The sequence below is a fragment of the Ruditapes philippinarum genome, unplaced genomic scaffold (genome assembly GCF_026571515.1).
Source record: "Ruditapes philippinarum isolate M1 unplaced genomic scaffold, ASM2657151v2 ctg3931_1_1_1_1, whole genome shotgun sequence".
Taxonomy (NCBI): domain Eukaryota; kingdom Metazoa; phylum Mollusca; class Bivalvia; order Venerida; family Veneridae; genus Ruditapes; species Ruditapes philippinarum.
This window is the reverse complement of record NW_026860597.1, coordinates 32,698-59,420: the sequence shown is the minus strand read 5'-3', so window position 1 is coordinate 59,420 and position 26,723 is coordinate 32,698. Positions and strand designations below refer to the sequence as shown.

General features: G+C 35.3%; 1 protein-coding gene across 1 annotated transcript in view; it reads right to left on the bottom strand.

The window, feature by feature from the left end:
* LOC132712736 (serine/threonine-protein kinase PAK 2-like) overlaps nucleotides 1–23,707 on the bottom strand; it is a 168,740-nt gene extending 145,033 nt beyond the window's left edge. Inside the window, exon 1 of the mRNA XM_060695155.1 lies at nucleotides 23,507–23,707. The gene's annotated coding sequence lies outside the window, so the exon portion shown is untranslated. The remainder of the gene's footprint in view (nucleotides 1–23,506) is intronic.
* Nucleotides 23,708–26,723: the final 3,016 nt, after the last annotated feature.

Genomic DNA, 26,723 nt, shown 5'->3' with positions numbered 1-26,723 from the left:
TATGTGTTGCAATAGCAACCAGAATTTTCAACATAGAAAGAAAAGAAAAAGATGTGCATAATCTCCAGACTGCCATCTACCCATATTACAAGTTTCATAAAAGTATTTCCAGTACTTTTTGCGTTATCACTGGATCCAGTTTATTTGTAAAATTTACCCTAATTTCAGCCTATTTGTTGGCATAGCAACCAGAATTTTCAACATAGGAAGGAAAGAAAAAGACGTGCATAATCTCCATACTGCTATCTATCCATATATCAAGTTTCATAAAAATATTTTCAGTACTTTTCGTAGTTATCGCGGGATCCAGTTTTGTGGACGGACGGACTGACGGACGGACGGACGGCCGGACAGACGGACGTTCCAACATTTTGGCTTTAGGGGCTATTTTCTTTGTTATTTTCTTTGTTTTCTTAAGGGCTACTAGCCCCTAAACCCTTTGATCACGGAATGAACCTATTGTTCTCTTTTGTTCTCTTTACTGTTATATAGCCCCTAAACCCAAAATGTTGCTCGGACAGACGGATGGAAGGACAGACAACGCCAAAACTATATCCCCCTCCCGATTTCATCAGCGGGGGATAATAACAAAGTTACAGCCAATAATAGCCAAAACAAATGACAATTTCAATAATTTGACCTTCAAAGTCAAGGTCATTTATGAGTGGAGGTCAGGGTCTGTCTGGTTATTTTTAAGGGATATCCTTGAAGATTATTATGTTAAGTTTGAAGACAATCCATTCAAAAATAACAGCCAATAATAGCAAGAACAAGCAAAATTTGGACTTTTGACCTTGAAGCTCAAGGTCATTTATGGATAAAGGTCAAGGTTAGTGTAGTCTACTGAAAGGTCTTGTTCCAAGGGTTGTTGTGGCCAAGTATGAAGACAATACACCAAGAACTAAAAAAGTTATGCTCCAGGTACAAGTTTGCGGATGGCAACTGCAACGTCGCCAAGACTATAACAATACCTCTACTTTTTTTTCAAAAAAAGTCAAGCTAACAAAACTATTATTGCTGTGCGCCCACAGGCACAGAGCTATTTATGTTTACTTTTTTTTTTGTCCATGGGCCCGATTTTTATCAATTAATTCCTTCAATTTACAGCTAAAAATAAATTCGGAAGCACATTTTCCTTTCAATTGTCATACATTGGTCTCCACTTCGGTGATTCGCAGCATGTCATATTAATGAATGAGAACAGGAACAAAGCTATAAATAGATATGACCTTAACATTGAGAAAGTCCGAAAAATCTATTTACAGAAGTAGTTTAATTAACCGCTACCGTAATTGAACAAGCTGGAGAGTTTTGCAGAATGAAATGCAAACATATTCAACAATAAATTGCACCCTTTATAACTTATCGAAAAAAAATAATTAATTAATAGCTCCCCTGATTATTTAAATCGACCCTGGGGTCCCGAATTTTTGCTATTAAAAGTTGATTCCATTTTGTTTGAAATCAGTTTTATGGTGGTTTAAGTGGAATGTTGATTTGCCGAATACTGCGACATGTGTTTTAACAACAAAAACTTTCGCCGAAGCGCAACGCCCCTTATGGAATGAAATCAGATTTTGTGAAAGAGCAATTGCAACTTCTCGGGTGTTTTCGTCTGTCATAATAGCCCATCATTCTGATTGGTATGAGGAAAAATGAAATGTCGCGATATGTATAACAGCGAACTTGAGAATTTCGCAATGCAAACATATTCAAATGAAATTATGTTATCCGTCAATAAATAGCGCTCTTCCGGTTTTTTTTATTAATCATGTGGGTTATTATGTGTTACTGCTGTACCTATAAATATAATGATGACCTTATCATTGCGAAAGTCCAAAATCTATTTATAGAATTAGTTCTAGTTTAACAACAAGCAAATTCGTTGAATTAATATCCCCGCAGAGTACTGGTTTTTATTAACACAACAACTGAAGACATAAGGCTTTATTTATATATTAATCATGGCATAAACAGTAATATTCTTTGAACTTGATAAATATTCAGGGCAATAACAGAGCCGTACTTTGTGTTAAATAGTAATATCTGGAAATGCCAATGAGATGTATGCATACTACATAACTAATCAAGGGCCATAAATCTGAGTTATAAGTATCTGACCGGAACAAGGCGACTTTATGCACATCTCTTCTTAGTATCCCATAAAGTTTCATTGAATTCCAGCCAGTAGTTACAGAGAAGTAGCAAGGAAACGATTATTGCTCTGGTTGTATACTGCCTAAGTTATCAAAGGTCATAACTCTAAGTTAAAATGTCTGACCCAAACAAGGCGACAATATGTGCATCTCCTCTTGGTATTGAAGGTTCCAATAAAGTTTCATTGAATTCCCCCCAGTAGTTGCAGAGAAGTAGTGAGGAAACGAATATTTTTCTATATGGATACTGCGTAACTAATCAAGGGCCATAACTCTGAGTTAAAGTGTCTGACCCCAACAAGGCAATGATATGCACATCTTCTCTTGGTATTGAAGGTTCCCATAAAGTTTCATTGAATTCCAGCCAGTAGTTGCAGAGAAGTAGCGCGGTAAAGATTTTTGCTCTATATGCATACTTCATAACTAATCAAGGGCCATAACTCTGAGTTTAAGTGTCTGACCCGAACAAGGTGACGATATGTGCATCTCCTCTTGGTATTGAAGGTTCCCATAAAGTTTCGTTGAATTCCAGCCAGTAGTTGCAGAGAAGTAGTGCGGAAACAATTATTTCTCTATATGCATACTGCACAACTAATCAAGGGCCATAACTGTGAGTTAAAGTGTCAGACAAGAACAAGGCAATGATATGTGCATCTCCTCTTGGTATTGAAGATTCCCATAAAGTTTCGTTGAAATCCAGCCAGTAGTTGCAGAGAACTAGCGCAGAAACGATTTTTACTCCATATGCATACTGTATAACTAATCAAGGGCCATAACACTGAGTTAAAGTGTCTGACCGGAACAAGCTGATGATATGCGCATCTCCTCTTGATATTGATGATTCCCATAAAGTTTCGTTGAATTCCAGCCAGTAGTTGCAGAGAACTACTCCGGAAACGAAATTTTACTCTATATGCATACTACATAACTAATTCAGGGCCATAACTCTGAGTTAAAGGGTCTGACCGGAACAAGCTGACGATATGCGCATCTCCTCTTGGTATTGAAGATTCCCATAAAGTTTCGTTGAATTCCAGCCAGTAGTTGCAGGAACTAGCGCAGAAATGATTTTTACTCCATATGCATACTGCATAACTAATCAAGGGCCATAACTCTGAGTTAAAGTGTCTGACCGGAACAAGCTGATGATATGCGCATCTTCTCTTGATAGTCATGATTCCCATAAAGTTTCCTTGAATTCCAGCCAGTAGTTGCAGAGAACTACTCCGGAAACGAAATTTTAACTCTATATGCATACTACATAACTAATTAAGGGCCATTATACTCTGAGTTAAAGGGTCTGACCGGAACAAGCTGACGATATGTGCATCTCCTCTTGATACTGATGATTCCCATAAAGTTTCGTTGAATTCCAGCCAGTAGTTGCAGAGAACTACTCCGGAAACAAAATTCGGACGGACGGACAGACAACGCCAAAACTATTATGATCCCCCTCCGGATTCCATCGGCGGGGGATAAAAAGGTCATTCGTGTTGCGCTATGACTGGAGAATTTTGCAGAAACATACTCAAACAATTAATTGCACCCTTTATAAATCTATAGTAAACAAGAGGGCCATGATGGCCCTGAGGTCGCTCACCTGTATATAGGCCCCCGGAGCTGGGCCAGTTTAAATCCCAGGGCTTTTATTTGAACAGACTCGAAAGAGTCACCCATTAGAAGATGTTTCACAATGTTAAGTTTTTACTACACACATATAATGAAAAACAAGGATCTGTCCCCCCCCCCCCCCCCCATCGGCAGGGCCAATTTTAACCCAAGGGCTTTTATTTTAACAAACTTGGTAGACACCCATAAGAAGATGTTTCATGCTAAACATCTTAGCTCTAACTCATTGGGTTTTTTAAAAGAAGATTTTTAAGTTTTTACTATACACATATAGTTAACTAGAAATGTGTCATCATGCCACTGATGCCCCCGCATGCAGCCAAAATTTCAAATGTTATAATATTTAGTTCCAAATTTGTTTGCACAAATTATTTTTTTCATTCTAAGTTCAAAGCCCTTAAAACTTTTCAATGTTAACACAAACCATTTTTATACAATGTTCAAGGCACTGAAATTATTCAGTCTTAACCATTTTTATACAATGTTCAAGGCACTGAAATTATTCAGTCTTAACCTTTTAAAAAAATAGCATATTGCATATTTAGCCAACATAATGGCTATATACATTTCCACAAAAAGTATGAGTGCTGAAACTGAAAGTTCAAAATTTTTCCAACATTCAGGAAAGATAAGTTTGTCTAAAATCATTGAACCACAACCAAATTCAAACTTAAACTGCTTATTCCTAAGATGTATCTATATTATTTTCAAAGTGAAAGGGACATAACTCTGCCAAAAAATCATCGAACCATGACCAAATTCCAACTTGACCTGCGCATTCCTTTGACATATCCATATGTCAATTTTGAGTTGAATATGTAACACTGTTGGGTTGATAATGAACAGAAACTGTAAATTTCATATCATTTTCAAAGTGAAAGGGGCATTACTCTGCCAAAAATCATTGAACCATGACCAGATTCGAACTTGGTCTGCGCATTCCAAAAACATATCGATATGTCAAATTTGAGTTGAATGTGTAATATTGTTGGGGAGATAATAAACGGAAACTGAAAATTTCATATTATTTTTAAAGTAAAAGGGGCATAACTCTGCCAAAAATCATCGAACCATGACCAAATTTGAACTTGGCCTGCGCATTCCTTTGACGTATCGATATGTCAAGTTTGAGCTAAATGTGTTGTACGATTGGGGAGATAATGAACGGAAACTGAAAATTTCATATTATTTTCAAAGTGAAAGGGGCATAACTCTGCCAAAAATCATTGAACCATGACCAAATTTGAACTTGACCTGCGCATTCCTTTGACGTATCCATATGTCAAGTTTGAGTTGAATGTTTAATACTGTTGGGGAGATAATAAACAGAAACTGAAAATTTCATATTATTTTCAAAGTAAAAGGGGCATAACTCTGCCAAAAATCATCGAACCATGACCAAATTTGAACTTGGCCTGCGCATTCCTTTGACGTATCGATATGTCAAGTTTGAGCTAAATGTGTTGTACGATTGGGGAGATAATGAACGGAAACTGAAAATTTCATATTATTTTCAAAGTGAAAGGGGCATAACTCTGCCAAAAATCATTGAACCATGACCAAATTTGAACTTGACCTGCGCATTCCTTTGACGTATCCATATGTCAAGTTTGAGTTGAATGTGTTGTACCATTGGGGAGTTAATGAATGGAAACTGAAAATTTCATATTATTTTCAAAGTAAAAGGGGCATAACTCTGCCAAAAATCATCGAACCATGACCAATTTCGAACTTGACCTGTATTTTCTCATGACATATCCATATGTCAATTTTGAATTGAATGTTTTGAACCGTTTGGGAATAATGAACGGAAACTGAAAATTTCATATTAATTTTCAATGTAAAAGGGGCATAACTCTGCCAAAAATCATCGAACCATGACCAATTTCGAACTTGACCTGTATTTTCTCATGACATATCCATATGTCAAATTTGAGTTCAATATGTGCAAGGGTTATTAAGATAATGAACGGAAACTGATGATGACGGAAGGACGGAAGGACGGAATGACGGAACAGGGTAACACTATATGCCCCTGCCATTATATGGCGGGGGCATAAAAACAATAACACCCCTGGGGCGGGGCCAGTTTTGACCCAAGGGCTTTTATCTGAACAAAATTTGTAGACACTTACTAGAAGATGTTTCATGCTTAATATCTAAACTCTACCTATTTGGGTTTTTTTCAAAGAGTAGGCATCAGTGAAAGCATTTTTTTTTTTTAATTTAATATCTGGCCCCTCTGTCATGGACAGTGCATAAGATAAATATAGTTATGCAAATTTAAATGATTTACAAAACATCCAGAACAATGTAATCTACTCCTTAATCTAAATAGAAAACAAGAAACATGGCAATGCCACAAAAGCAGGTTTTCAATTATCACCATTGTAGATAAATATGTTGTAGTTGAAATACGAATACACGCAACAAACAATGTAACTATGTGCAATGTAAATCATGAATAATGAATTTTTTTTCTATTTTAGTAACTGTAACCTTGACCCTAGTTGGCCAAAAAGCCATCCAAAGTGAGGTCTTTATAAAAACTTGCTCAAATTACACCAAATTTCATAAAATATCTTATTCCAAACTAGTTATTGACCGGAAACCTATTTTCTGTTTTTAGTAACAGTGACCTGACTGGAAACAGATTTTCTATTTTTAGCAACAATGACCTTGACCTTGACTCTACAGGACCCAAAAGCAGGCAGATGAGCTGGCAGGCATGCAACAACCTAGATAGTTTCTGTTTTATAACTAAATTAAGTTTGTTGTGATTAAAAGGATATATTACACTAATAATTAAATTTTATTGAAAAAAAACAAAGGGCCATAATAAGGTAAAAACTTATCCAATCACAAAACCCGACAACATGCATCAGGGCACTTAAAGACAAAGCTTATCTGTGAATGTTTGAACAAAATCCTTTGAGAAATGTAGAAGGAGTTGTGTAACAGAAGAAATTGTTGACTAGGAGGAGTTGCGCACAGAAGAAATTGTTCACTATATAATTATTCTGTATAAGGAAAAAAAAAACAAAGGGCCATAATTAGGTCAAAAATTATCCAATCAAAAAACACGAACAACATGCATCAGGACACTTGATGACAAAGCTTCTGTGAAAGTTTGAACAAAATCCCTTGAGAAATGTAGGAGGAGTTGCGCACAGAAGAAATTGTTCACTATAATATTCTGTATAAGGGAAAAACAAGAACGTGTTTGTTAAACACAAATGCCCCCGGCTCCGATTCTTGTTAGTAGCAATATTTCAAAAAATGTTTACCCATTCACTCAGTTATGGACAGAAACATTGCCAAACAATTGTAAACACAAGTTATATAGCTTGACAGAGTCATGGCATTTTGTAATTGTGAAATATATAAGTTGCCAAGTCATTGCTATGACTTGTGAAGTGATAAATATTCAACTTTATCAAATATAATTATATAAATGTAAGAAATCTATACTTGGCACCCTTGACCTTGACCCACTGACACCTATTGAATATCATGCAAGTTATCTTCCTACCAAATATGAAATACACCTGTCAATAAATAAAGGCTGTATGGGCAAAAATGTTAAAATCTATTTTGAGCATTGATGACCTTGACCAAACTGACCCCTAACTCCATCCAAAGGAAGAATACCATGCAGGTTATCTTCCAACCAAATATGAAATAAATCTGTCAATAAATAAAGGCTGTATGGGCAAAAGTGTAAAAATCTATTTTTAGCACTAGTGACCTTGACACACTGATCCCTAACTCAATCAAAAGGAAGAATACCATGCAAGTTATCTTCCTATCAAATATGAAATACACCTGTCAATAAATAAAGCCTGTACGGGCAAAAGTGTAAAAATCTATTTTTAGCACAAGTGACCTTGACCCACTGATCCCTACCCCAATCAAAAGGATGAATACCATGCAAGTTATCTTCCTACCAAATATGAAATATATCTGTCAATAAGTAAAGGCTGTATGAACAAAAGTGTAAAAATCTATTTTTAGCTCTGGTGACCTTGACCCAACTGACCACTAACTCCATCAAATTTTATTTTCCTATCAATTATAAATGACATCTGTCTATAGAATATGGTTAATACACCAGTCCTGTAAAAATGTAAAAATCTATTTTTAACATTGGTGACCTTGACATTGGTGACATTGACCTTGACCCAAATGACCCCTTACTATACCCAAAGAAGGAAGACCTCCCTTGGCATGTTTGTATTAAACATGAAAGATATCAACAAAAAAATAAGGGCTGTATGAGCAAAAATGTTTAAATTTATTTTCTAAACCAGTGACCTTGACTTTGACCCTAGAGACCACTTACTCCACAAAAAATTAGAGGACCAATTAAAGGTATCCACCTACCAAATATGCAAGATATCAAAATAAACTAGAACTATCGCTGAATGCGATTCATACCCCCACAAATGTCCTTGACAGAAGACCACTTGGAAAGGTGGTTAAGGGAATAACTTATTTGGCACAAATACATAAAAAGAAATTATCTCTGGTGAAAAAAAGACTAATAGTACAGGTAATAGTATAAATTTATTATCAAATTATGTTCGAAACAGTTACAAAAAACCTTTCATTTTCCCTATGTACTAAACATTTTATTTTCAAGTCAATTTTTGACCTTCAAGTGTGGTCTTGACCTTAATTTGGCACAAGGGTAAGATGGGTTTTGCACATCACCCAGTTTGGTTGAACATTTGAGTAAAGTTTGAAGAAAATCCTTCCAATAGTATAGAATTTATAGAGTAGACACAATATATTGTCTAGTATTGGTTGTATGTAAATTTGAAGACTTAAAAAGGGGCATAACTTTGTCAAAATGCAATACAGAGTTATGAAACTTGAACGAACAGCATATCAGAATTGTGACCCTTCAAAAATATTTTAAGTTTCAAGCAAATACCTTTTCTAGATTTAGAAATATTCAAATAAACGTAAAATTTAAGAATATTTTGTAAGTCAATTTTTGACCTTAAAGTGTAACCTTGACCTTAAGCAAGCAAAAGAGTGACATAAGTTCTGCACATCCCCTGGTTGAGATGAACATTTGAGCCAAGATTGAAGAAAATCTTTCAATTAGTGTAGGACTTACAGAGCGGACACGACATACTGTGTAATATTTGATTGTTTGATATTTGACCTTCAATTGTGACCTTGACCTTGAGCTGGCACATGGGCAACATGGGTTCTGCACATCCTCTTGTTGAAGTGAACATTTGAGCCAAGTTTGAAGTAAATCTTTCAAGAAGTGTAGGACTTACAGAGCAGACATGACATACTGTGTAAAATTTAATTGTTTGATATTTGACCTTCAATTGTGACCTTGACCTTGAGCTGACACATGGGCGACATGGGTTCTGCACATCCCCTGGTTGAGGTGAACATTTGAGCCAAGTTTGAAGAAAATCTTTCAAGTAGTGTAGGACTTACAGAGCGGACATGACATACTGTGTAATATTAGATTGTTTGATATTTGACCTTCAATTGTGACCATGACCTTGAACTGACACATGGGCAACATGGATTCTGCACATCCCCTTGTTGAAGTGAACATTTGAGCCAAATTTGAAGAAAATCTTTCAATCAGTGTAGGACTTACAGAGCGGACACAACATACTGTGTAATATTTGATTGTTTGATATTTGACCTTCAATTGTGACCTTGACCTTGAGCTGGCACATGGGCCACATGGGTTCTGCACATCCTCTTGTTGAGGTGAACATTTGAGCCAAGTTTGAAGAAAATCTTTCAAGTAGTGTAGGACTTACAGAGCGGACACGACATACTGTGTAATATTTGATTGTTTGATATTTGACCTTCAATTGTGACCTTGACCTTGAGCTGACACATGGGCGACATGGGTTCTGCACATCCCCTGGTTGAGGTGAACATTTGAGCCAAGTTTGAAGAAAATCTTTCAACTAGTGTAAGACTTACAGAGCGGACACGACATACTGTGTAATATTTGATAGTGTTTGATATTTGACCTTCAATTGTGACCTTGACCTTGAGCTGACACATGGGCAATATTGGTTCTGCACATCCCCTTGTTGAGGTGAACATTTGAGCCAAGTTTGAAGAAAATCCTTCAATTGGTATAGGAGTTATATAGCGGACGCGAAAATGGAGACGGACCGACAGACCGACCGACCGACGCGACAAAGCGAATCCATTATAGCCCCCCCACATTTTGTGGTGGGGGTATAATGAAGTAATTAGGAGAAATTTAAGATAATTCCAACTTGCCGGAATAGGGTAACCATACAAGGGCCTATTTTTAAAGTGATAAAAAGGGAAATAACTGGGAAAAATTTATGGCACAGTTATATAACTTGGCAATAACATGAACTTTGGATTGATTAGTAAGTGTGGTAATTATGAAGCTATTAGTATAGATAGAACTTAAGATATATCCAACTTGCCCATTTAGGTTAACCAATTATTCATTTTTAAGTGCTGAAAAGGGCAATAACTTGGTAAATATGGAAGCCATAGTTATGTTACTTGACCAGATCATGTACTTTGTATTGATTAGAAAGTGTGTAAACTAAGAAGCCATTGGTACAGGACTGGTAGAACTTAAGAAAAATCCAACTTGCCATTCTAGGTTAACCTCGTACGGACAGACAGACAGACGGACGGACGGTTCAATTACTATATGCCCGGGGGCATAAAAAACAAAGGGCCATAATTAGGTCAACAAGAGCTGTCGGTAGGACAGCAACGCTCGACTATTCTTAGTGCTTGATAGTAAAAAAAATGCTTGATACAGTTACCTCCTCCTGTTTACAGGTTGGGGACATGATGGTGAACAAGTGTGCAAAGTTTCAAAGCCAGTGTTCGCGTTTACTGAGTAAACATATCAATTTACTCGCTAAAATTGCCAGGGAGGAAAGAAAAAAAGGGCTGTTGAGTCCCTGGGACGAAACACTTTTTCCCCGATAATTGGTCAATTCTCTCTTAAGTTTTTTTGCTCTGCTTGAAAATGATTTTCTATTCACTTTAAATGAATTGTATTATAAGAACTTGACTTTCACCTCATTTTCATTTGTTCCTTTCTCATTAGCAATGCAGATTTATATCCCAAACGTAGACTAGGAGCAAGTGCTCGGCCTCGTTTTGGGCCAACCTATCAATGGTATCCGCGAACATCAACAGTCACAAATTTGATTGTATTATGAAGTTATGCAAACATTGACATTTTTGTAATCGAGGACTCGTTCCATTTGAAGTTGGACGTAACAGATCTATTAGCACTGAGTCCCAGGTACTCAGTAAAGTTAGGGAAAATCGCTAACACTGAAAGCCATATGTCAATGGACTTTGAAAATATTTGAACTATTACAAAAACTTTAACGTAAATTCTAAGTCGAAAAAGGCGCATAATTCTGTCAAAATGCTTGATAGAGTTACCTCCTCCTGTTTACAGGTTGGGGTCATGATGTTGAACAAGTGTGCAAAGTTTCAAAGCCATATGTCAATGGACTTTGAAAATATTTGAACTATTACAAAAACTTTAACAAAAATTCTAAGTCGAAAAAGGGGCATAATTCTGTCAAAATGCTTGATAGAGTTACCTCCTCCTGTCTACAGGTTAGGGTCATGATGGTGAACAAGTGTGCAAAGTTTCAAAGCCATATGTCAATGGACTTTGAAAATATTTGAACTACAGTAAAATGCCACCTAACGACCACGCCACAAATAGGACCACGCCGTTATTACGGGCACTTTTTAAAAGTACAAAATATTTGCCTTCTTTATTCATTGAGAAAAATGACCAGTATACCGACCACGTCTCTAATCCGGCATAACGACCACTTCTGTCAGACATTTGTGTGTATTTCTTATCAAAACATTAACCTGTATAACGACCATGCAACATAATGGCCAGACATCACTTGGTGTTTATTGCCCCCCAATTAATTGTCGTAATCTTCCCTCTGGCGTAAACAAATACACCGGGTCAAATGAGGTCATTAATATGTATCGATTGATTAGACGCTTGCTTTACGGTGTATCTTTAGAATTCAAGCGTCAACATGATCAGTTTAAACAACTTCTGGCTAATTAATCTAAGCAGCTATGGTGTGAGAAACGATTAATTTGTCAGCGTAATTAGGATGTAATAAACAGGTAAATAGCATTAAGGATTGTTTGTTGTGCATCACAATTTGTAGCAAGTATGGTAAAAAGTGATAATTACACCAAATTATCAGTTCATGTGTGCTTTATTTCGATATGTAATTAATGTATAAATCATAATGAGAGTTATAACTATATTTAATACCTCATATTTTTCTTCTAAAGGGGAGACTTAACATCTAGCCGTTTATTGATATTTTCATTATATTAATGATGTATCATAATTATTATCATGCATTAAAAATGTTTTTTTTTTGTTTTAAAAATATGTGTTTCTTTTTACTCATTTTATTAAGTATATTTACCATGTGCATAAAACTATGTAAGGTATACATTAAGTTAAGTTGGACTTCGTTAGCTATTAAAGTGACTTACTCACTATTAAGACCAATTCACTATTAAGACCACTTTGAGTCAGTCCCGTAAGTGGTCTTAATAGAGAGAATTTACTGTATTACAAAAACTTTAACGTAAATTCTAAGTCGAAAAAGGGGCATAATTCTGTCAAAATGCTTGATAGAGTTACCTCCTCCTGTCTACAGGTTGGGGTCATGATGGTGAACAAGTGTGCAAAGTTTCAAAGCCATATGTCAATGGACTTTGAAAATATTTGAACTATTACAAAAACTTTAACATAAGTGGTTACGCCGACGCCGACACTCGGGTGACTACAATAGCTCTACTTATTCTTATCGAATAGTCGAGCTAAAAATGATCCAATCACAAAACCGAACAATATGCATCAGGACTCTTGATGACAAAGCTTCTGTGAAAGTTTGAACAAAATCCCTTGAGAAATTTATGAGGAGTTGCGCACAGAAGAAATTGTTCACTATATATTCTATATAAGGAAAACAAGAGCTGTCAGAAGGACAGCGCGCTCGACTTTTTTAGTGCTTGCCTATAAAACAAAACTTTGACAGTTAAGGGCACACAAGACTTTAACTAGGAATTTCTAAGTACAAATCAAGAAACATTTTCACAGAGTTATCTTCTCTTGCTTACAGATAGGTCTCATGATGGCACATAAGAACTCCAACTTCCAAAGTAATATCTCAAATGGTTAGGTCAACAAGTGGACAAGAATGAAAATTTTAACTGAGTTTCTAAGTCAAAAAGGGCCATAATTCAAATAAAATCCTTAACAGAATTACCTTCTCCTGCCCATGTTGGGACCATGATGGTAAACAAGTATTCCAACTTTCAATTTAATATCTCAACCAGTTCAGTCAAAAAGTTGACTGCGTACAAAAACTTAACCAAGATTCTAAGTCGATAAAAGGCCTTAATTTTTAAAAACAAATCCCTGACAGAGTTACCTTCTCTTGCGTACAGATGGGGTAATGATGTGAAATAGCATTAAAAGTTTCAAAGCAATATCTCAAAGGGTTAAGGCAATAAGTGGATTTTACCCATATTCAATGTATTTTCTAAGTCAAAAAGGGGCATAATTCTGTCAAAAACCTTGACAGAGTTATGTCCTCTTGTCTGTTGATGAAGGTCGTGATGGTAAACAAGTATGGTCAGTTTCAAAGCAATACCTCCAATGGTTTTGAAATAAAGTGAGGTGGTACAAAAAACTTAACCAAGCTCAATACACTTTCTAAGTCAAAAAAGGGCCATAATTCTGTCAAAAACCTTGACAGAGTTATGTACTCTTGTCTGTAGATGGAGGTTATGATGGTGAACAAGTATGGTAAGTTTCAAAGCCATACTTGTAATACTTCTGAAATAAAGTGGGGTGGTACGAAAAACTTAACCAAGGTGTGACGCCAACGCTAACGCCGACGCCGACGCCGGGGCGAGTAGGATAGCTCCCCTTTTCATAGAAAAGTCGAGCTAAAAAACAAAGGGCCATAATTAGGTAAAATATTATCCAATCACAAAACCCTGACAATATGCACCAGGGCACTAGATGACAAAGCTTCTGTGAAAGTTTGGTCAAAATCCGTTGAGAAATGTAGGAGTTGCGCACAGAAGAAATTGTTTACGCTGCCCGCACATCCGCCCGCCGACATACCTCAATCTAATAACCAGTTTTTTCCTTCGTAAAACCTGGTTAACAGGGTTGTCATTAAGAGGCGGCAGGAGGCCAAAATGCCTGTCTCAATTGCAATATGGGCCGCCTCAAAATTAAGAAAACACTTGTTGTTTTGCATGATAAAGACAGAAATGACCGCCTCAAGTTCAAAACAAACCTTCTGCAAAAAATGTTAATGACAACCCTGGGTTAATAACTTGTGCGCAGAAATGATTTGGTAAGGTATCTGTAATGAGCGCATTTTTTTGTGTGGAGCTTCTCAATTTATGCATTGCAGCAACATTTGTACTTGTAAAGTTTTAGATTTTGGAAAATAAAGGGAGGTAAATACATTGGGAGGAAACATACTAATAATTCATACATTGTAATCTCCCTTTGTAGAATATACCTACACAGATCTGGAAATGGGGTTGTTGACACATCGTTAATAAGGCGAAGGATCTAGGTGATTTTTTGGGAGGAAAATAAGAGAGAGGTCTTGCTGTAGATCAAAGGTGTCATGGGTCGACAGGATGATGATATGTTTAAACAGGACTTGCTAGATATCTTTAAAACATTTAAAGAGATTTTTTTTTACGATTTTTTTTATCTTTATTACACCAGCCCCCCTTTTGAAAATGTTATCCCCCCCAAGGGCCTTTAATCATGATTTTACGGTATGTAAGGATTTTGAATGAGTCAGTGTGACTTGGCATTGACCTGAGGTAGTCTAAAACTGCGCTCTGCACATCATTTCAGTACTATAAATATTTCTGCAAATAGATTTAATACCCTACTAGTAATATTCTAAACTATAAACAAAAGCAGATATAAAATCTAAATCTTAAACTGATATCACTAAGTTCATTTGTATCTTAAATAGTGCATGTGTAAAAAACATTACTGATTGCTATTGCTAAGGGAAAACAGTTCCAAAAGATGTGTAGATATAAGGAAAATCATCGACTCCCAATGGGCTGGGCCAATTTTGACCCAGGGGCTTTTATTTAACAAAATTGGTAGACACTAACTAGAAGATGTTTCATGCTAAAAAGGTTATGATCCAGGTACAAGTTTGCGGACGGCAACGCCGCCAGGACTATAGCAATACCTCTACTTTATTTTCAACAAAAGTCGAGCTAAAAAGTTGGAATAACTTTGCAATGTCTAGCAGTTAGATATTTTATAAGCTGCTATTATTAGACTGCCATTATACTATTGTGTCTAGAAAGATACTGTATTGTGTCTTAGTCAGCTGTATGATATTTTAACGTTGCAAGGAAAAGTTGTTGTAAATGCCCTATCACCATCTATCACTTGGGGCCTGGTTGACTTGCACCTAATTTATAGACCAAGTGTTCACACTGTTGATGTTTGAATTAGAGTAAACTGTAACAAACACAATGACTAAAATGGATGTCACATGACTGAACATTGGCCATTTGATAGTAAAGCATTATTGTAACAAGTAAGGCCCCCACGTTTACACGTTTAAACGGATTTGTTACGATTTTCATTCGTAAACGTTTACGATATTTTTTACCGTTTAATCGAAATGACCATAATTTTTTTTATTATCTTACAAAATTTCTTAATCATTGTCTGTAATCGTGGAATTTATCAATTCTAGTGGTTTATTAAAAAAAAAAAAACACGTAAATTCTGCAAAATCAACGATTTAAAGCACATAAAATGTACATTATTACTTGAATCTTGAATATTTCTAATGTTCTTAAAATCTTAGAATGTTTTTCTCAATTTTATTTTTCTTGAAATATTTTGGCTCATCTGGAGGCATGCAGCTTTAAAAATAGAAAGTAAGTCATCATTTGGCGACATATATACATGGTGTATATAGTACTTAGGTACCACCGTTTAAACGGTATCGTTTCGGTTCTTAGCAATCGTGTAAAGGTTTACAAAAAATTGTAAATGTGGGAGCCTTAGTAACAAGGAACAGTTAGCTTCTATTTAGAACATTTCAATGATCCATTTAGCATTTAGGGCCTTTACTTTTTCTGTGCTACATAAATGATATGATTTTAAGTATTGATAATGAATGTAAGTTAATATTATATGCAGATGATATCCCTATTTTTTTACACATAAAGATCCAGAATTTACCTCAGAAAAACTTGGTGCATCCCTAGAAAGCTGTTTAGAATGGCTTGTGGACAATAAGCTGTCTCTCTACCTTGGTAAGACAGAATGTATGCTGTTTGGCCCCAAAAGAAAATTACGAAAGCAAGAACAATTTACTGTTACATGTAATGGTCATAGTATTAAGGATGCTAATTTAGTTAAGTATTTTGGTCTTTATATCAATAGTGATTTATCTGGGGAAACAATTGTTAACAAGCAAATTCGTTGAATTTATATCCCCCGCCGAGTACTGGTTATTATTAACACAACAACTGAAGACATAAGGCTTTATTTATATATTAATCATGGCATAAACAGTAATATTCTTTGAAGTTGATAAATATTCAGGGAAATAACAAAGCCATAACTTTGTGTTAAATAGTAAAATCTGGAAATGCCAATGAGATGTATGCATACTACATAACTAATCAAGGGCCATAAATCTGAGTTATAAGTATCTGACTGGAACAAGGCGACTATATGCACATCTCCTCTTAGTATCCCATAAAGTTTCATTGAATTCCAGCCGGTGGTAGCAGAGAAGTAGCGAGAAAACAAATATTTTTCTATATGGATACTGTATAACTAATCAAGGGCCATAACTCTGAGTTAAAGTGTCTTACCCGAACAAGCCGATGATATGCCCATCTCCTCTTGGTATTGAAGGTTCCCATAAAGTTTTCTTGAATTCAAGCCAGTAGTTGCAGAGAAGTAGTGCGGAAACGATTTTTACTCTATATGCATACTACATAACTAATCAAGGGCCATAACTCTGAGTTAAAGGGTCTGACCGGAACAAGCCGATGATATGCGCATCTCCTCTTGATATTGATGATTCCCATAAAGTTTCGTTGAATTCCAGCCAGTAGTTGCAGAGAACTACTCCTGAAATGATTTTTACTCCATATGCATATTGCATAACTAATCAAGGGCCATAACTCTGAGTTGAAGTGTCTGACCCGAACAAGCTGACGACATGCGCATCTCCTCTTGGTATTGAAGGTTCCCGTAAAGTTTCGTTGAATTCCAGCCAGTAGTTGCAGAGAAGTAGCGCGGAAACGATTTTTACTCCATATGCATACTGCATAACTAATCAAGGGCCATAACTCTGAGTTAAAGTGTCTGACCGGAACAAGCCGATGATATGCGCATCTCCTCTTGGTATTGATGATTCCCATAAAGTTTCGTTGAATTCCAGCCAGTAGTTGCAGAGAAGTAGCGCGGAAACGATTTTTACTCCATATGCATACTGTATAACTAATCAAGGGCAATAACTCTGAGTTAAAGTGTCTGACCGGAACAAGCCGACGATATGCGCATCTCCTCTTGATATTGATGATTCCCATAAAGTTTCGTTGAATTCCAGCCAGTAGTTGCAGAGAACTACTCCGGAAACGAAATTCGGATGGACGGACGGATGGACAGACGAACGAACAGACGGTCAGATGGGCATCTTCTCTTGATATTGATGATTCCCATAAAGTTTCGTTGAATTCCAGCCAGTAGTTGCAGAGAACTACTCCGGAAACGAAATTCGGACGGACGGATGGACGGACGGACAACGCCAAAACTATATCCCCCTCCCGATTCCATCGGCGGGGGATAATAACATTATTTCTAAAGTGAATTTCTGTACAGGCAAAGCAGACATTTAGTTACTAAAACAAAACAACTTTTATGTTCAGCCCTGATTCAGTGTCATTTAACTACTCTCTTGGCTCTTGGTATGAAGGTATATCAAAACATTTGAAAAGTTACAAATTACTCAGAACTAATCCAGAATTCAACAGCTAGAACTTCTGTAACAGCGTATGATTTTGAAAAATTAAATTGGTTAAATGTAGAAAACAGAGTCAAACAGTTAAGACTCAATCATATGTATGTCACAGGGTGACAAAAATGTGCAGCCTTACTGGGACTAGAACCCAGGACCCTCGGAATAAGGTACCGTAGGTTTACCGACTGAGATATACAGCCGCTTACACATCTTCTCCCCTATATAACAGTTCTGAACCGTGACATGTATAAGATTCTTTTTAAAAAGAGTCCATCATACCTTAGAGCTGACTTTAGGTGTTGTGCTGACATCAGATTTTACAATACTAGATCAAGCAATTTTAAATTTATTGTCCCCCAGTGTAATTCTGGGATGAAACAGACCTTTTTCTATAATGGAATTAATGACTGGAATGATCTGCCAGAATATATAAAATCTATACATAATTTTGTACAATAAAAAAAAATCTGTAAAAAAGTACTTTCTAGAAAGTTATAAAAGTCAAGTAGAAGATGTATATGTGTACTACTAATGTGTTAGGCATTGTGATCCAATACTGTCTGTGATACTGTAGTGATATTAGATTTATTTCAGAAAAAGGCATACTGGTCGGGGACCATCAACTGGACACTTTTTGAACATTTTTCCGTACAGATTCATAATTTTTAACCTAGAGATAAAAAAAATTGACACAGTTCAGTAAGGCTCCCACGTTTACTGTAAACGTTTACACGATTGTTAAGAACCGAAACGATACCGTTTAAACGGTGGTACTTTTATGTTCTATACGACATCATGTATTCGAGTCACCAGATGATGACTTACTTTCTATTTTTAACACATGTATAAAACAAACAAATGATATGTGCAAGGGTCATCACGATTTTGTCGGCACACATTTTATGCATTGAATTCCCATTTCTCTCTTTTGAAAGATCAAAGGAAAATCAAATTTACAAAAAATGTATTGTCATGAGAGATTATTGGAAAGCAATGCCGTGTTGAAGGTTGTTAACACCCATTTTCCTTTTTTGACTTTGGAATAAACCAATAAGAATTGATAAAATCCATGATTACAGGCAATGACCGATAATATGGTCATTTTGATTAAACGGTAAACAATATCGTAAACGTTTACGAATGAAAATCGAAACAAATCTGTTTAAATGTGTAACCGTGGGGGCCTTACAGTTCAGCTAGGTTCTTCTCCTAACTAACAAACTAGTTTGTTTATTTCTGATTGTACTGACACTTATATCTGAGGCTTGACAAGAAGGGTATCAAAATTACCTAAATTGTATACACTACAGTACCATGTGTCCGGACAGATATGTACATGACGGGATTTAATTCAGATAAAAACTTGGGTGTTTTTAACTTGATATACAATATTTCAGCAACAAATGCTGAAGTTTTGGATATTCCATTGTTTACTCTGCAAATGATTTAATCTGGTATATGAGGTCAGGCATTGCTTTCTTGACCCCCAAATAGTCATTTAAATATTACTATTTACAGAGGTTGAAATAAATTTATTTACTTAATTTTAGATGAAACATACATTTATTGTTGATAAAAAAGTGACAGACAACCACTGAACAAAGAAAATACTAAATAAAGCATTTTTAGGGCCGTCCGGGTTTGGTGGTTGTCCAGTTTTGGTGGTCCCCAACCAGTACTTTTATATATATATTTCCTTTTTCAACCAAAATCTCCACCAAAGCTAGTTAGATAAGTTTTATTTGTTTTTTTAGGGGGAATTTAGGGTTTAGTTATATTTGTATGTGTTTTTTTGTTCTATGGACCCCGTTGGAAATAGGAAGTGGCTAGCCATACAGGCCCGTACGACAAGCCAAAAGTTATAGCCGTATGTGAGTCACGTACGACTAGCCAGGACACACTGTATTGTCTAGCCGTACGGCACTTTTCAAAATTATACGAGAGTCGAAAATGCAAATGTCATTTTGTGTCTTTCAACGAGGATTTTAACCAAGTTCCCGCATTTGTTGTTGTGTGTTCACTTTAGTAAAGATGCTCCGCGATGTACAGCTACCCACTTCCTATTTCCAATGGGGTCCATAGAACAACAAGAGGGCCATGATGGCCCTGAGGTCGCTCACCTGTATTTAGGCCCCCGGAGCGGGGCCAGTTTAAACCCCAGGGCTTTTATTTGAGCAAACTTGGAAGACACCCATTAGAAGATGTTTCATGATGCTAAGTTTTTACTACACACATATAATGAAAAACAATGACCTCTGCCCCCCCCCCCTTTGGCATGGCCAATTTAAACCCAAGGGCTTTTATTTGGACAAACTTGGTAGACACCAACAAAAAGATGTTTCCTGCTCAAAATCTAATCTCTAGCTCATTGGGTTTTTTAAAAGAAGATTTTTTAAGTTTTTACTATACACATATAGTTAAAAACAATGACACCTCTGGGGCGGGGCCAGTTTTAACCCCAGGGCTTTTATTTGAACAAACTTTGTAGACACTTACTCGAAGATGTTTCATTCTTAATATCTAAACTCTAGCTTTTTGGGTTTTTTCAAAGAAGATTTTTAAGTTTTTGCCATACACATATAAGGAAAATCAATGACCCCCGGGGCGGGGCCAATTTTGACCCCAGGGCTTTTATTTGAACAAACTTTGTAGACACCCATTAGAACATGTTTCATGCTAAATATCTTAGCTCTAGCTCTTTGGGTTCTTTAAAAGAAGATTTTTTAAGTTTTTTTCTATATGCATCTAGGGAAAATCAATGACCCCCTGGGGCGGGGCCAATTTTGACCCCAGGGCTTTTATTTGAACAAACTTGGTAGACACTCACTAGAAGATGTTTCATGCTTAATATCTAAACTCTAGCTATTTGGGTTTTTTCAAAGAAGATTTTTTAAATTTTTGCTATACACATATAAGTAAAATCAATGACCCCCGGGGCGGGGCCAATTTTGACCCCAGAGCTTTTATTTGAACAAACTTTGTAGACACCCATTAGAACATGTTTCATGCTAAATATCTTAGCTCTAGCTCTTTGGGTTCTTTAAAAGAAGATTTTTTAAGTTTTTACTATATGCATATAGGGAAAATCAATGACCCCCTGGGGCGGGGCCAATTTTGACCCTAGGGCTTTTATTTGAACAAACTTTGTAGACACTCACTAGAAGATGTTTCATGCTTAATATCTAAACTCTAGCTATATGGGTTTTTTCAAAGAAGATTTTTAAGTTTTTGCTATACACATATGAGGAAAATCAATGACCCCCGGGGCGGGGCCAATTTTGACCCCAGGGCTTTTATTTGAACAAACTTTGTAGACACCCATTAGAACATGTTTCATGCTAAATATCTTAGCTCTAGCTCTTTGGGTTCTTTAAAAGAAGATTTTTTAAGTTTTTACTATATGCATATAGGGAAAATCAATGAACCCCTGGGGCGGGGCCAATTTTGACCCCAGGGCTTTTATTTGAACAAACTTGGTAGACACCCATTAGAAGATGTTTCATGCTAAATATCTTAGCTCTAGCTCTTTGGGTTCTTTAAAAGAAGATTTTTTAAGTTTTTACTATATGCATATAGGGAAAATCAATGACCCCCTGGGGCGGGGCCAATTTTGACCCCAGGGCTTTTATTTGAACAAACTTGGTAGACACTCACTAGAAGATGTTTCATGCTAAATATCTAAGCTCTAGCTCTTTGGGTTTTTTAAAAGAAGATATTTAAAGTTTTTTCTTTTGGTTGCCATGGCAACCAGAGTTCTGCATGGAATTAAATTCTTTGAACAATTTTTAAACGTGACCACCAAAGGAACATTCCTGTGAAGTTTGGATGAAATTGGCTTAGTGGTTTATGAGGAGATGTCATTTAAAGTAAAAGTTTACGGACGGACGGACGGACGGACGGACGGAAGACGGACGGACGCCGGATGAAAAGCGATCACAAAAGCTCACCCTGTCACTTTGTGACAGGTGAGCTAAAAAAAATACATAACAAAATCCTTACGTAAAAATGTACGGGCCCGTACGGCTAGCCACTTCCGGATTAAGCTTTTAGCTTATTTGGCTATCCATAGAACATCCAATTATTTTTTATGATAAAGGTGTGCTCTTTTATGCTGTTTTATGATCTCAATTTATAGATATACAGTGAAAGTTGAGAAAACCAGACGGCTTTCGGACCGAGGGTTTTGTCCGGTTTTCTCAATGTCCCTTTGAATCATATGGACAGAGCACTGACTTACAACGGATGCTGTATATTTGCATTTTCATGATCATATGTACGTAAATTGCTAAAGAAATGATAAATTACAAAGTAACATGTTTTATTATTTTTGTCACTTTATTGCATCTAAATACAATAAAATTTTGATTTAAAACGAACAGCAGTTACCTCATAACGATACAGTCTTATTATATCCGCACTTGTTTACATTTGGGTACTGGATAATGATTTAACTAGTTCTGGCTTCCAAAACTTTATAAGCCGCTATTTAACATTTTTGTTTTCATCTGATGCGGCATTAAAGTTTTGGATTAGACCCGTTACGAAACCTAACCAGAATAACATAAGTTGATTTAACCTTATTTTTCACTTGCAAATACACTTGACCCAATCAATTCTTGTGCATTTAACGATAAAACAATTATTTTAACATTGTTCTATACCAATTAAAGTATCAAAATATTAATACCGACATTAAAATTGCCTATTTAACTGTAAAACATCTATTACGCCGACTACAGTCAGCCATGACATTTACGTGCCACGCGAGACCTCGTATGACGTCATTCACTGGAACCGATTAGAATAGAGTTGTGTACTATATTTAGAACATCTTTGTTGACATGATTTCAATATTTTTATGCAAGATAATGTTTTTATTTATTTTCATTATTTTTTCAATACTTAAATATGATTTTATTGAATACAAAAGTCAGTAAATCACCTTTTTCAATATCTTTAAAAAAGGTAATTTATAAAAATATTGGAAGTACATGGGTTCGTAAAGGTCAATCTCGTAATCACATGGTCAAACATTTTGGCAATATGGCAGCTAAGTGCCGAAATTTTTACCTGTTGGAAACTATTAGGTAGTTAATGTTCGTAATAAGATTTTTATTTGTCCATCCTTGGCTTATCAACAGATTATATATAGTTTTATCAAGGTATGCTCACTTTACTTCATGGCATGTTCGATGAATGAATACGAGCGTGTCAGATTCCTGGCACGATTATTGGTGGACTTTCACTACGGGGTTGTCTTCAGCGTTCATGTCGTGTCATAGTATTTAAACGGGTACGCTGAAGACCTTAAGCTATGATTTAACAAACATAGTTTACTTTGTTTATTTTTAATAATGCCCCCCATCCACTGTAAATATGAGTCATTTAATACATGTCATTGATTCTTAGCAACTGGTAAAAATCTATTGAGTTTTGAAAAGTCAAAATCATAAGGCTAATCAAAATGAAATAAAACAAAGTGGTGACTAATCATCAGCCTCCTCATCCTAGTCTGATTCTGTAACTGATTAATTCACTGAAATAAACATAGGATATCCAATCTACCTACTGATGTAGCCTCATTGTACTTTGCAATTACATACTTACCAGCTATAATTCTGAAGAGTATCCGGAAAACACTTGAGATCAACTTTAAAACTTCATCGTTTTCTGATAACAACTTTTGATTGTGTATTGATCAACTTCTCGTGAAATCACGCTTTGAGAATATTTTCAAGGGAGTCTCTCAAACTTATTTTTTATTCAGCATAATTTGTGTGTAGTATGGTGGCCTACTAATCGACGGTCTCCGGTCTCCGGAGCTGGAGACTCCGGTCTCCGGAGCTGGGGAGCTGGAGACCGTCAATTAATACGATATTAACAAATCGACAGTCTCTTGGAAAACTAGAGACACAGATGGGTAAACATGATTAATATATATTGAAAATACTGAATGGCAATTAGTTATTGTCAATATATTGAATGATGGAAAGGACTTTTATGAAAAAAAATATTAATAGTGAAAAAATAATTATATGAATAAGGTAGGGGGGGGGGGGGGAATCCCGGGATATTGTATTTAATGACCGTTAAATTAATTTTACTTAAGATATAAATATATTTAATATACTTAAAATGCCGAAATCACAATACTTATATTTGCCTAATTGGAGAGTAAAAGTTTTTGTTAATATAATTTTTGGCTTATTTTTGTGTTCATGTATTTAAATATTATTTTTTGAAAATATCATAAAATATACTTAACATAATCACGGATTTATATTACAAATCCGTGACATAATTGATAACCAAAAAAACCTGACATGTATGACAGGTGGTAAATTCCCGGGACCTCTGTACGCTTTTCTGAAAGCAAGATGGTAATGGTCATTTTCCTGGGATATATATTCGATCCCGGCTTTCTTAATGCTTTCTTGAATGTCTTAAATGAATATATTTTTTAAGTATGAACAAATTACTTGTCAATGAAATTATGAAATGAAAAAGAACGGCAGTGGACCTCAATTCCCGTGATCTTACGATCCGGCTTTTCTGAAAAACTATATTCTTGAACTGGTCAATTCCCGGGATCCCTTTATGTTCAATACGATCCTGGCTTTTCTGAAAACCATATTTTTACACTGGTCAATTCCCGGGACCCCTTTATGTTCAATACGATCCTGGCTTTTCTGAACAAACTATATTCTTAAACTGGTCACTTCCCGGGACCCTTATATGTTTTAATACGATCACGGCTTTATGACAGACCTGCTTATAATAATGAAATTATAAGTGATTATGTAAATATATACTCTTGCTCTTATAATACATAAAATACATTTATGATACATTGTTTTTAGAAACAAAACCTTAAATAATCCAATTTTGTTTTAATATACTCTTGGTCATACTTATAACAAAATTTTCTGTTTCATGCACGTAAAAGAAAATTGCCACCATCTAATCATCACACCAAATGCATCCTAAGGCATTGGATCATTAATTAACGTCTTATTTTTATTTCGACATGACTGTTTGGTTTCTTAAATAATATGAGTGGCAATGACTTATAACAACTGTAATTTTGTGCCGTTGGTAATATCCATCAACCATTTCTTGTCTTTTTCGTTTTCGGACAAGACTGGTTTTCTTTATGGATAAACTTGAAAACTTTAAATAACAATGTACATATTATGCTTGTAATATTGTAATAGTCACTGTATTATTTTGTATAATATATCTTGTTGTTAACCTAATTCATTAGTGTTCATGATGTAATTTTGTATATATTGTATGTATTGTATGTTCTGCTAATTGGAGGAAATAAAAGAATCTATCTACCTATATGTTTTAATTCGATCCCCGCTTTTCTGGCTGCGATTTTTATAATCTTTTTGTAGAACATTGAAAACAGTAATTCAAGTTACATAACTTGATGAACATTTAGATCTGCAAGATAAATTAATCATGGTAAATGGGAAATAAAATGATGATGCTGCAATAAAAAAAATGCAACACCTTTATTCGATTCGATATATAATGCATTAAAGATTTATTACGCTAAAAATTTATACTTGAAAATACTAATAATTTATGTAAAATTAACATATTTTAGTACACACATGTAACATATACTATCTTTACACACGATATCAGCAAACACAGTACGACCGTACGAATGCACTGTCATAAATAATGTAATTTTAAAAGAAGGGACCAAAATAACTTGACCAATTATAGGGAATGCAGCTTCCCAAACAAAGTATGTGCTCTCATTTCAATAAATTTATGCAAAAGGGGACTTTTTGGGGATGCATTTATAATCGTAAGGTCAAACAAAACAAAACAAATAATAAACATTTTTTGGCATATAAATATCAATAAAAAAAAATATGTGAAAATATGGCCGAAATTTTTTTTATTTTTATAAAAGTTGTTCATGAAAATCCTCCCTAATAATACAGCGCAGTAATATTTTGATTATTCATCTAAAAGTAGTCCCAAAAGTAATTATGAATATTGAACTCCGCCCACTTTAGTTTGTCACAATTTCTCTTATTTAAACATGTATAAATTTAATGATTTGCACAATTGATAGTTAAATTTATAACGATTAAAGTATTTATTTATTAAATGTATTTGACGTTTTATAAAGCTACATGTCTTCAGATGAGCCAAATTATTTCAAGAAAATCAAACTTAAGAAAAAAAATGTTATGATTTTAAGAAAAATAAAAAAAATTCAAGACAGAAGTAATAATTTCCATGTTATCTGCGATTTATAACCGATTTTGCAGTATTTTTCGTCATATTTTTCCGCGTTTATACGCAATAAGGGCTAATGTTGCATATGTAAAATATACATGTGTTGTAAGTGCTAATTTGAAAATTATTTTCTTTGTTCACTCTAGAATATTTACTTTTTAATATATTAAGTTTTTATGGAAATTAACATGAATTTAGAGGCGTGCTGCTTTAACAGTCATTGAAAAAAAGAGAATAGCATTATAATTTTACTTTGAATTTCATTCGCCATATTTTAACAATGTTGGCTCATTTATATATATATTTAAAATGTTAAGGTGGTAATAAAACGATATAGCCGTATTACAAACACTGTAGGCTAGGGTCGTGAAGCTAGAAAAACGCAGATGTGTTTGCGGAATGCCAGATTTTATAGACGACATAATAGCTAGGATGCGAAAATCGCAAATGCAATAGATGGTACCATTTAAGCTGTGTTGGAATTAGTAGAAAAAGATCTATTACTGGTTGGTAATGGGAATGTTTAAAATGTAAAAACATTAATTCATATAAATGTATA